Source organism: Pelodiscus sinensis, chromosome 23 (assembly GCF_052426305.1).
Source record: "Pelodiscus sinensis isolate ZL-2025 chromosome 23, ASM5242630v1, whole genome shotgun sequence".
Classification (NCBI taxonomy): Eukaryota; Metazoa; Chordata; order Testudines; family Trionychidae; genus Pelodiscus; species Pelodiscus sinensis.
Window position 1 is genome coordinate 14,409,254 of NC_143074.1, and position 11,459 is coordinate 14,420,712.

At 51.2% G+C, this 11,459-nt stretch overlaps 1 long non-coding RNA gene across 1 annotated transcript in view; it reads right to left on the reverse strand.

Moving 5' to 3' along the window:
- The window catches only part of LOC112546663 (uncharacterized), a 32,379-nt gene extending 22,304 nt beyond the window's left edge, over positions 1-10,075 (reverse strand). The window contains exon 1 of the long non-coding RNA XR_003090376.3: positions 9,946-10,075. This is a non-coding gene — a long non-coding RNA (uncharacterized LOC112546663). The remainder of the gene's footprint in view (positions 1-9,945) is intronic.
- Positions 10,076-11,459: the final 1,384 nt, after the last annotated feature.

The window sequence follows — 11,459 nt, forward strand, 5'->3', positions numbered from 1 at the left end:
TAGCCAGGGGGTGAGGAATGGTGCCTCTGGTCTCTGGTTGTCAAAGGCTGGAGATGGATGGCAGGAGACCAACTGCTTGATCATTGTTTTCGGTCCACGCCCTCTGGGGCACCTGGTACTGGCCACTGTCAGCAGACAGGATACTGGGCTAGATGGACCTTTGGTCTAACCTAGTATGTCCATTCTTATGTTCTTATGGACCACACTTTGAGAACTGCTGCCCTCTTGCTAAAAACTTCCACCACTACTGGCACTTTTAGAGCTATACCAGAGGGGAATCGCACACCCATCTTTTCCCCAAGTGTTAAAGCAGCCTAGGAAATGGGATTTAACCAAGGTGGAATCCTCATTGGATAGACAGTTGTGTCCTCTCATTCTTTAGGGACCGGGCACAGAGAGCTGGAGCAAATTAGCCGCTTCCCCCACTGCCACTCCTAGTACAAGAACCAGGCTTTAGTTTCCAGTGCTGCCATAGTCTTGCTGTGTGAGCTTGGGCAGGTCACTTAGCTGTTCTGTGCCTGCAGTTCCCATCTATGAAAGAGGGGTGACATGCATGGGTCTGGTGAGGGAAACTGCATTTAAGATAGCGAGCTGGTGCTGTGGGAACACAGGGGCTATGTGTACATTTGCATGATTTTCCAGAACTGCTTTTTACGGAAAAGTTTTCAGTTAAAAGCATTTTCGGAAAAATCGCGGCTAGATTGGCAGGATGCTTTACCGCAAAAGCACTTTTTGCGGTAAAGCGTCCATGGCCAATCTAGATGCAGTTTTCCGCAAAAAAGACCCGATCGCCATTTTCACGATTGGGGCTTTTTTGCGGAAAACAGTACTATGTTGTCTACACTGGCCCTTTTGTGCAAAAGTCTTTCGGAAAAAGACTTTTGCCCAAACGGGAGCAGCATAGTATTTCTGGAAAAGCACTGATGATTTTACATGAGATCGTCGGTGCTTTTCTGGAAATTCAAGCAGCCAGTGTAAACAGCTGGCAAGTTTTTCTGCAAAATCAGATGATTTTGCGGAAAAACTTGCCAGTCTAGACACAGCCAGGGTGTGTAATTATCTAAAATAAATAATTCTTCTCTCTGCTCCTACTATAAATTGCTCCTGATATTCAAGCCTGTTTCCCGTTGTCTAAACTTCCTTCTGTTACTTCTGACTCCTGTTGTGCCAACCTCCCTGTCCCACCTTGGCCTGGCTTAGCTTGGCATCATTAGTTAAATTCCCCCTTCATTCAACGCACAGTTCCCTCTGCCTTAGTAGGGATTAGCCATAAAGTGCTCTTACGAAGCTAGAATATGCTTGGTTTTAACACAGGGGAATTCGAATAGTGATTTAGTTATTCCTGGGCCTCACATTTAGCTCTTCCCTGACATGTTGAAAGTGCTGTGAAGAAGGAAGAGGGCCAGGTAAGTGGGGGCTGGGGGGGCTCCAGTGTGTGAGGTGCATGGGGAAGGGGAGCCAGCTGGGGAGGTGGCAGGTGGAACACTAGTGGGCCGAGGGCTGCTGAAGCCCAGTGAGGTGAAGGAGGGGCACTCATGTGGCCCACTCACTGTTCCTGGTTGTCCATCCCTGTGCTGGAATGACATGGCGGGAGATCACTGAGCAGGTTCAGTACAGGAGAGTGCAACCCATAAGCCCCCTGGGACGAGTCCATTACAGGCCCAGCTAGGAGGCTTAATTGTCCATAAATGGTAGATTGACGCGAACAGTTTTTTATTTATAAAACGCTTTATTTTTTTTCACGATCAGGCATTTTTGACTGTTTTTGGGGTGTGTTTGTGGTATCGCTTCTGCTATCTGTAGGATGAAACCTTAAACTGCTTTAGATAGTTAACATCATAAAGGCTTTGACGGGAAGGGAAAAGGGGGTTTCCTAGCTCGTCATTTTCTGTTATGTTAGATCATGAATCCAATAGAAGCACCGCTCGCTCGTGTAGTAGTCAGGATTCACTGGCAGACCTCCTGATAACCAATGGGCTGCGTGCGTGTGCTCCTCTGTGCCGTGCTGGCTGGCGCAAATAGCCGCCACAGCAGACTCCCAGATCCCTCAAAGGCCACAAGATCAGAAAAGGACTGAAGGTGCCCGGTCAGGTTTACTGTCCAACTTTCACGGTCACAACCACCAGTCCCTTCCCCTCTCCTGCATAGGCAGCAGGTTATATGGGCCGTGATGCCCATGCTCCACCAGTATTCGGGAACTTGGGCCTGGCTCCACCAATGTTCAGGGTGATATTTTCAGAGCCGGCCCATCCATAAGACAGACTGGGGCAACCACCCAAGTGCTTCGGGGGTGCAGGGTCCAGGGCAGCCCTGGGGGGTTTACTGAAGGCCTGGCACAGCAGCAGCAAGCAACCTGGCCTAAGCCCACCCTGCTCCTCTTTGCCCTAGACTGTCAGGCAGGAAATGCCCTGAAGCTGGGAGTGATGAGAGTTCCAGCAAGCCGTGGAGCTGGAGCAAAAGGCTATGAGCAGGAGGCTCATCTACCAACTTCCAGGTGTTGACATCTGGGGGCAAGAGCCATACTTGAGAAGGAAGCAGCCCAGCTAGAGCAGGCACATGGCGAGAGATGCCTGAGGTTGTGGGACTTGAAAAAACTGTAATGTTTGGGTTGCACAGGGTATCCCCAGGGTGAGTGACCAGATCCCTTTTTTTTTTAAAGGGACAGTCCCATGTTTAAGCCCTCCTGTAGGTGTCCCAACTTATATTAAAAAATGGTCCAATGGCGCCATATTTTCTGTCTCTCCCCTCCCAGTACTGGTGGGTCCTGCTGCCGGCTGGAACCTTGCTCACCAGCCCCCTTTTGGCCAGCAGGTACCCTTCACCCTCTGTCCCATTTCCAGCCAGCCCTGGCTAATTGCTGCGGTGACTGGTGAGTGTGGGCAGGCGGTGGCTGACTACCTGGCACCTCTGCCCATCCATCAACGCTTTACATGCTTCTCTCACTTTCCTCTCCCTGCTGCACCTGTTCACCCCCTGCAGCCCTATTGCCCCTCCATATTTCCCTGCAATGGGTGTGCCCTGCTCCCCATGCTGTGCAGACAAGCAACCTCTGGTCAGCTCACCAGCAGATTGGCTGGCAGGCTCCTTCCTTCCCCTACTGCCTCTGCTGGGCCAGCATCTAGGGGAAAAGTCAAGACTTTATGGCCTAGGGTGCTGGCCTAGAGGAGCCAAGCCCTGCATGTGCTACAGCCTCATGCAGCGTGGGCACGAGGAAGCTCTGCAGTTGCAGGGAGGAAGCTATTTCCAGCATGTTTCCATCCCAAGCCTGCAGGCTTCACAGCAGCCCCTCTGGCAAGGGCACACATTGTTCCTGCCCCTAGGGCATGCCAGGCTGCTCTGCCCCCTAGGCACCTTTCCCTGCTGAGCCACCTCTCCTGCCAAGTTTGGAAAGCCCTTGCAGACAGATTCTCTGAACTCTGGAGCACAGTGCATCCTTAGAGCTTAACCACTTCCTGTCTGTGTGTTAGCCAGGGAACAGGACCTATGTGGGCAATAAAAAGGCAGCAGTTCACCAGGGTTAGCCCCTTGTGGGCCACTGCCACTATTTACTTGCACCTCTGCACGTACAGGCAATTGCAACTCCCATTGGTTAGGAACCGCAGTCCGTGGCCAAGGGGAACAGTGACCTCCCAGCTGGAAAGAAAAGCTACAAGCGCAGAGTTTACAGCAGATACATTGTGTTTGCCTACACCAAAGGTCTCTGTAAAGATAAAGGAGATGTGTTCTGTGCAAGTCCAGATGTTCGCTTTAAAGTGGGCACTTTACAGCAGCTGCTCAGACTTCTCAGGGGAGCATTGGGACACACTTGGTCCGGAGACAGGCAGGCATGGTAAGCGGCCAGCCAGGGCAGGAGCCTGCAGGCAGTGGGAGAAGGAGAACTGGGAGAAGGGAGTTCCCTGCTGTGTCCAGCACATGCTGGGTCCGGCATATATGGCTTCCCAAGATGGTGCTACTTTCCCAGGAAGGGCAGGAGCCTGCAGGAGGGAGGGGATGGCAGGGGAGGGTGGCTTCCTGCTCTGTCTGGCACACGCTAAGTCTGGCATGTGTGGCCTTCCAGGGACACTGCTTCTTTTCCTGCCCATGGGGGGGAGGGGGAGAAGAGACATGTGTCTGGCACATGTGGCCTCCCAGGTTCCCCTCCTCCTTCCCACAGGTTGCCATGTGAGATATCAGTCTTCTCCAAATAACACTTGAGTGATAGGGAGCGGATGCTGATTAAATGTGGCCATACACCTGGGCTTTAGGCTGCAATTCTTTGTGCTGCGGTGATGCCAGATCACTTACAGCTGGCTTGGCATGGGAAGGTGTCATACCATTTGATGTAATTTCCACGTGTGCTGTGGTATGTTGCTCACTCCCGAATGTGCTCATAATGCTGGCTGCACAGGAAAGGCCATTCTACTTCTCCGGGGACTTTTTGAGCTCACTAGGAGAGCAGTAGATGCACAAGTTCTGGTCAGAGTGGGGAGCTGCTGGAGGCCTCCAGCGTTGACTTTCCAGCAATGCTGTATCTACACTACCGTAAATTCAATCATGCAAGGTCGGGAATAGTGTTACTCCTTGTGAAAAGCAGGAGTACTGAAATCGACTTCAGTGGTCCTTAAGGTTAACGCAACAAGCTTGGTAGTGTGAATGCATCACTTAGAAAATTGACCATATGTAGCTAAAGTTGATGTAAAGGCCTAGTGTAGAGTAGGCCCTGGAGACAGGATCAGATGGAGCGGAGTTGGTGCACCACCATGGCCGTCATGTCCTCCTGTCTCAAGAGAACAAGGGTGTGTCTGGGATGCATTAACAGAAGTGTTGTGAGCAAGACACGAGAAGTCATTCTTCCGCTCTACTCTGCGCTGACCAGGCATCAGTTGGAGTAGTGTGTCCAGTTCTGGGCACCGCATTTCAATAAAGATGTGGGGAAATTGGAGAAGGCCCAGAGAAGAGCAACAAGAATGATTAAAGATCTAGAGAACATGAGCTACGAGGGAAGACTGAAAGAAATGGGCTTTTTAATTGAGAATACAGGAGAGAGAGAGGGGACATGACAGCGGTTTTCAAGTACCTAAGAGAGTATCAAGGAGGAGGGAGAAAAATTGTTCTCCTTGGTCTCTGATGATAGGACAAGAAGCAATGGGTGTAAACTCCAGCAAGGGAGGTTTAGGTTGGACGTTAGAAAAAACTTCCTAACTGTCAGGGTGGTTAAACACTGGAATAAATTGCCTAGGAAGGTTGTGGAATCCCCATCTTTGGAGATATTTAAGAGCTGGTTAGATAGACCATCCCTGATACAAGTCTAGAACAGGGGTGGCCAACCCATTCTGGGCCAAGAGCCAAGATAGTAGTGGATCTAGCGTGAAGAGCCGGGGCAAAGTTGTCAAGCGGACACTCTCCCCCCTCCCCCCCCCCCCCCCGCCCCCCGCCCCCAAAAAAACCCTGTCCATTTAAAAGGAGCTCCCGGTCATGTTTGGAGGAGGGAAAAAAACGGGAAAAAACCCTCTGCCCCTTTAAGAAAACGCATTTAAACGCTTTTAGAGGCTTTTTGGCCACATTATGCTCCTGCCAGCCAACGTCATCTTTAATTCTAGTATTTCATGGCCAGGCTGGTCAGCTCCCCTGCCCAGGCCAGCACAGGGAGCCGGGAGAAGAGAGCTGTTTTTGGAGGCACGGGGGTGGCTTGCGAGCCACACCTGGCGGGGAGGAGGGGGGACGAGCTGCATGCGGCTTGAAAGCCTTAGGTTGGCCACAGCTTAGTCCTGCCTTGAGAGCAGGGGACTGGACTTGACCTCTCAAGGTCCCTGCCATTTCTAGTGTTCTGTGATTCTATAACTTAGATGCCCCCAGGAATCTGGGAGGATTAATGGCAACTGGTACCCTGGAATGGATGTGTCTTCCTGTCTAGTGACCTCCACTGCCCAAACCCTTCCCATTCCATTGTAGGAGAAGCTACTTCTCATTGTCAGATTTCTCTGTTTGGTTTTGGTGGCTTTATTCTTCCATTCCCATTAGGCTGCATTTCTGGCGCCCCAGAATAGCAGGGTTTCCTACAATGAGTAGAGTAGCCTTGGTGCCTGGTGGTGGGGAGTTGGCCCCAGCTGTGTGTCCCCTCCTACTATTTCATTTAGGATCAATCTCAGAAGATTTGGCAAGTTTTAACAGGGCTCCCATTACCTAATGGGGGACAGTGTCAGATGGGAGGTGGATCATTTAACCAGGAGTCCCATTGTCTGGCTTCTGTCAGTGTCACTCTTCTGTTGGGTCCCATTTCCCAGCTGGGTTTCCTTATCTCTGGCCTACCAGCAGTTTGTAGACTGACAGTAGGCTACAATGTAGAGCCTTGCGCTGGGTCACTGATGGACAGTTGCAGCTAAGCCACCAACTTCCCTAGTTTGGGGAACTGTGCTGAGTTCTAATGGAGCCTCTTCTCCTTCCCTTCCATCAGCAGCCTCCTGTCAGTGCCCAGACTTCCCTGAGCCAAGAGTCTTTCTCCCCTAAGTCCCTTTGCTGGAGACACTGGGGGACAGGAGCTAGACCTTCAGCTCCTTCTATCCCCAAGGGATCCTGGTGCAAAGGGATGGGGGTAGGGCTCTCCAGGAGGATTTGCCCCCCCCCCCCCCGGCTGCTCCAGGATGACAAGCAGGGCTTTGGAACATGAACTCCACTGAGCCAGGAGAAGAGGAACTTGATTCAAGTGTCTCTCATGCCCTTTTCTGACTCTGCCTTCCTAAGGGGAACACTCCCAACCCACAGCCCCTGCAGCTACAGCTCCAACAACCGATCAGAGACCATCTCTCTGCGTCCGGAGTCAGGGAGCCCTCAAATTCGGGGAGGAGGGTGAATCAGAATGGGGCTCTATTGTTCCTTACATCCTTGGCGCTCTCCTGGGACACTCTGGGCCTGATGGAAAAGTTGACACACTGTGGAGGAAGGAGCCAGGCCAGCCTCAATAGACCTGTGCACACGCTGTGCAAACAAGCCCATCCCTAGGACTGAGACACTGTGCTCAGGGTGGAATATCTGATTCATTGATCATGGCGCTTGAGAAGGGGATTGTCACAATTCGTCTTAGTCTCTTTAGACAGGGATAATGCTCAGTGTCTGGGCTGGCCCTGTCCTTTCTGAAGTAATTGATCGACAGCTCATCAGGATGGAGATGGACCCCTTGAAAGTCTTGGTCAGAGGAAGGGGGTGACTGAGGACAATTCCTTCTCCCTCCTACCTCCAACCCCCAAATCTCAGTGCTGGTAGGAGAGAAGCACTGCTTCCCTTCGGGCCCACCTGGCCCTCCCAGCAGGAGTCTGTGACTTTTCTGTGAGCACCATCTCCTGGACCTCATGGCAGGAGTAGGGGAGGTTGGGCAGGGGGTGGGGGATTTGAGGCTCTGATTCCCAAAGCCAGCCAGGGCCCTGACTTGAATTTCCATCTCCTCCTGAAGGAGGAAGGGCCCACCATTGCATTGCCCTGACCAAGGATGGCCCAGTGGGGTGCTGGAAAATGGATTTCCAGTCTTCCCTTTCCAGTTCCCTCCAGCACTAAGGTAAAATTGCCCCCTGTCCCACCTAACCATACACACCTCCAAGATGTATTGGAGCCTGTCTGGGTGTGGGGATTCTGCCAGTAAGTTCGTCAGCATGGCCTGCCTGAGGTCAGACAAGGCCTTGTGTAGAACCGACGAAGCAAGGGATAGGCAGGGGTCAGAGCTGGGATATTGGGAAAACTTCTCCCTCTGCTCAGCCAATCAGCATCAAGGCTCTGAGAGGAGGGAGGCTGAGCGGTCTCAGCCGATGTCCTGGGTCATCACCAGAGGCGATTAATCTCAGAGCAATCCTAGCCCCGTTTCTTTGGGATGGCCTTCCACAAAGCCATAAGAGGGGGGTGTCTCTGAGGTTGCCCCTTGCCTTGTACCTCTGTCCTACCTGATGTGAGAGTCTCTCTGTGAGGTCACCACCGCCCCACCACCAATAGGCTGCGGTCCTGCAACAGGTCTTTGTGATGTCACTGCCACGGCAGCCCTTCCCCTGCCAGGCCGATGTCCTGCTCCTAGCCAGTCCCTTTGCACACACTGATGGCTCAGAGCAAAGTGCTCTCAAGTCAACTTCAGACCAACAATTGCTTCATAAACTTAAAAAACAACCAATGGTCTGGTAGCACTTTATGGACTAACAAAACATGTAGAGGGTATGGCGAGCTTTCGTGGGCACAGCCCACTTCTTCAGATGACCGGAGTTTTGAGTTTAGGATGTGCAGACCCAAAATAAAAGCTTTTTTAAAAATTGTTTCATTGTCATTATTCAGCAAGTGTTTAAGAAGAACTGGCACATTAGAGAGAAGCGGGAGCTGCTCCCAGACAATGATTGCAGAGAAGCAGCGTGATCAATCAAATACATGATTGCTTGTGACTTATTCGTTTGGTCTTAAAGAGACCAAAAGGACCTGAGTCTTTCCTATCAGTAGCCGCCTGCTCGGTCAATCAGCAGTGGGACTCATTGCGGGGGAGGGAGGGGCAGTTGCCCCTGGCGCCACGCTGCGGGGGGTGTCAGTTTAGTCCCTCTCCACTCCCCCGTCATCCCTCGGCTCGCCTGCTCCTCCTGTGCCCACTGCTGCCGGCTGGAGCCTCCTCTCCACCTCTAGCCCAACCCTCCTCCATCTCTGCCGGCAGGTTAGTGTGCGTGGGGGCCCGGCCCCAACTGGAGTGGATAGGGGAAGACGTGGTACAAGCTGTCATGATTGTGAGGGTTACCCAGCAGCCTGGGGATTAAGGGGTTAACTACACCTAGCCAGGTGGAGTGGCCAATAGGAATGTAGGTGGGACTTTCAAACTGGGACAAAGGAATTTGGGTTTTTTCCTTTCTCCTTTTGTCTCTCTGGGGGAGTCCTCTGCAGCTACAGAGAGGGACAAGCATGTCTCTCTCTCTCCAAGAAACAATTCTTCACTTTCTGTAAGTAGGGTAAAGTTTAGGTAGTTTCGTTCGGCTTTATTGTTTTAAGGGTTGGGTATGGGATCTGAGATCTGGCACTGCTTAAAAGATGTTTGGCTTTTCTTTTTAACTAAGTTCTAGCCCATGGTGTAATTCCTCCATGAGTATATTTTGTTACCTTTCCATCTGATCCTTATGCTTGCAACAGGAATATTGTTGTAATAATAAAAGTTTTCTCTTTTCTTTTTATTCACCTGGCATTGGTTACTTAAGTGTGTGTCTTGATTTTTATAATAGGGGTGAGATTTCCCAAATTATCTTTCCCCTAATCTCATTATTAATATTTGGGTGGTGGCAGCGGAAGTTTTATTCCCAAAATCTAGGTTTTTAAGATTTTGGGGGAAGTTTTATACCAAAGCCTGGTAGATAAGGCTTTGGGGTACACTTGCTGGCCCCCACTTCTGCATTTATCATGCCAGAGTGGGGAAGGAGCCATGACACAAGCCCACCCTCCCCTGAGGGTCAGGGTCAGCCTTGCAGCGGGGTCTGTGTGTGTGTGTGTGTGTGTGTGTGTGTGTGTGTGTGTGTGTGTGTGTGTGTGTGTGTGTGTGTGTGTGTGTGTGTGTGTGTAACAGCCTAGCTATGCCTCTGAGAGATGGAGTGGTCTCAGCAGAAGTCCAAAAGGATGGCCCAGGTCACCAGCAGAGAGGATCACTCTTCCAGTCCCACCTCTTTGTGAGAGCCTCCCACACTGACTGCCCCTCCTGCCCTGACACACATACACCCCTCCTTGGTGGAGGCAGGGAAAAATGGAAAAAGGGGAGGGGGAAAGAAGCAAGAGAAGAAGAGAAAGAGGGAGGGAAGGAGAAAAGGGAAAACTAAAAGGACAAGCCTCCAATGCCCCCCAGTGATTCTACAGGATAAAGTCCTTGGTAGGAAATTAAATCAACTTAACGTAGTGATTTCTGTGCCTAGAATTCACCTGGGACCAGGGAGATCAGACTGAGCAGGGTCCAAACCACTTTGAGGCTCTTACCTTCTAAACAGGGATTACAAAATCAGTGGCAGGGAAGGAGAAAACTCTGACAAGGTTCCTCCTCATGCTCATGTACATTAATCTGAATTCTCTCTCATTCCCTGGGGGAGACCTTGAGAAGGAGCCTTACTGCTGCAAAGCTACAGGAGTCTCTGAGGTTGCCCCTGCCTTGTGCCTCTGTCCTGCCTGGCTGATGCCAAGGTCTCTCTATGAGGTCACAACTCCCCACCACTGTCCCCCAATAAGCTGAGGTCCTACAACGGGCCTTTGTGATGTCACTGCCACACCCTCCCCGGTAAGGCTGGTGTCCTGATCACAGTCAGCCTCTCGGGATATTTGAGTGACTTCCCTTCGATCATCCCACTTCATGACTGCTAAGCCTGGGGGTCAAGCCGGCTGCACAGTAAAGTCCTAGAGGCTGTTTCCTGTGCTACACTTAGTTTTTCATTAATTAGTAACTTTAAGGCCAGAATCTGACCCCTGCATATCCCAGCCCTCCTCTAGCTAGATTCTGATCCAAGCACTCACCAGCCTCTATTAGGAGACATCAAGAAATGGAGACTCCGCCCCTTGCTTTGGTAGTTTGTTCCAATGGCGAATCATCCTCACTATGAAATGTTTGCCTTATTTTTATATGAATGTGTCTGTTTTCACCTTCCAGCCACTGGTCTTGTTCTGCCTTTTTCTATGACATTAAACAGCCCTTTAATGCCTGACATTTTCTCCCCAGGAAGGCACTTAGACTCTTCAATGACGTCACCTCTCAGCCTTCTTTTGTAGATGCTCAACAGATTGGGCTCCTTTCAGTAGCTCACAAGAAGGCATTTTTCTTCAGCCCTCAAAACACTGGGCTCTTTGCTGTCCCAGCTCCAGTTTTTCAATGTCCTTTTCAAAATGGGGCCCCCTAAACAGGCTGCAGTCTCCTCAGCCTCACAGAGGCAGTGTTACCTCCCTCCTCACTCCTCTGCTCATGTGTCTAGTGATGGCTGTAGCCCCATTCACCACAGTGTCGCCCTGGGGGTGCCTGTGGAGCGACTTGCCCAGTTTGACCCTTCTCCATTCCAGGAGTGTGGCCTGCCTGCTTGGGGGTTAGGGTAGGATCTTACATTTGGCTCTGGGAAACCTGTTTTGTTCACATGGGTCCAGCTTCCCCGGGGATCCCGATCCTTCTACATCACTGCTGTGGCCTCAGCCTTATTTACTTCTCTGCTCATATTTTGTCACCCACACGTGTTACCGCCAGCAATTTCATATTTTCTTCCAGTTTATTGATAACATTTTTTTAAACTGTTACTTCTGGAGAGCCGCAGATGAGGCAGATACAGCTAATTAGGGTCCAGCTGGGCCTGTATGAATATGGGCTCCTGGAGGGAAAGAGAATACACACTATTGCTCCAGCTGTGGAGCAGGAAGGACCTAGCTGCCAGGGAAGTTGGAGCCTTCCTGAGCCAGGGCAGGGCTGGAGAAAGGCAGGCAGAGCTGGGAAGGTCTGGTCTGACCTCACTCCCAGGCTG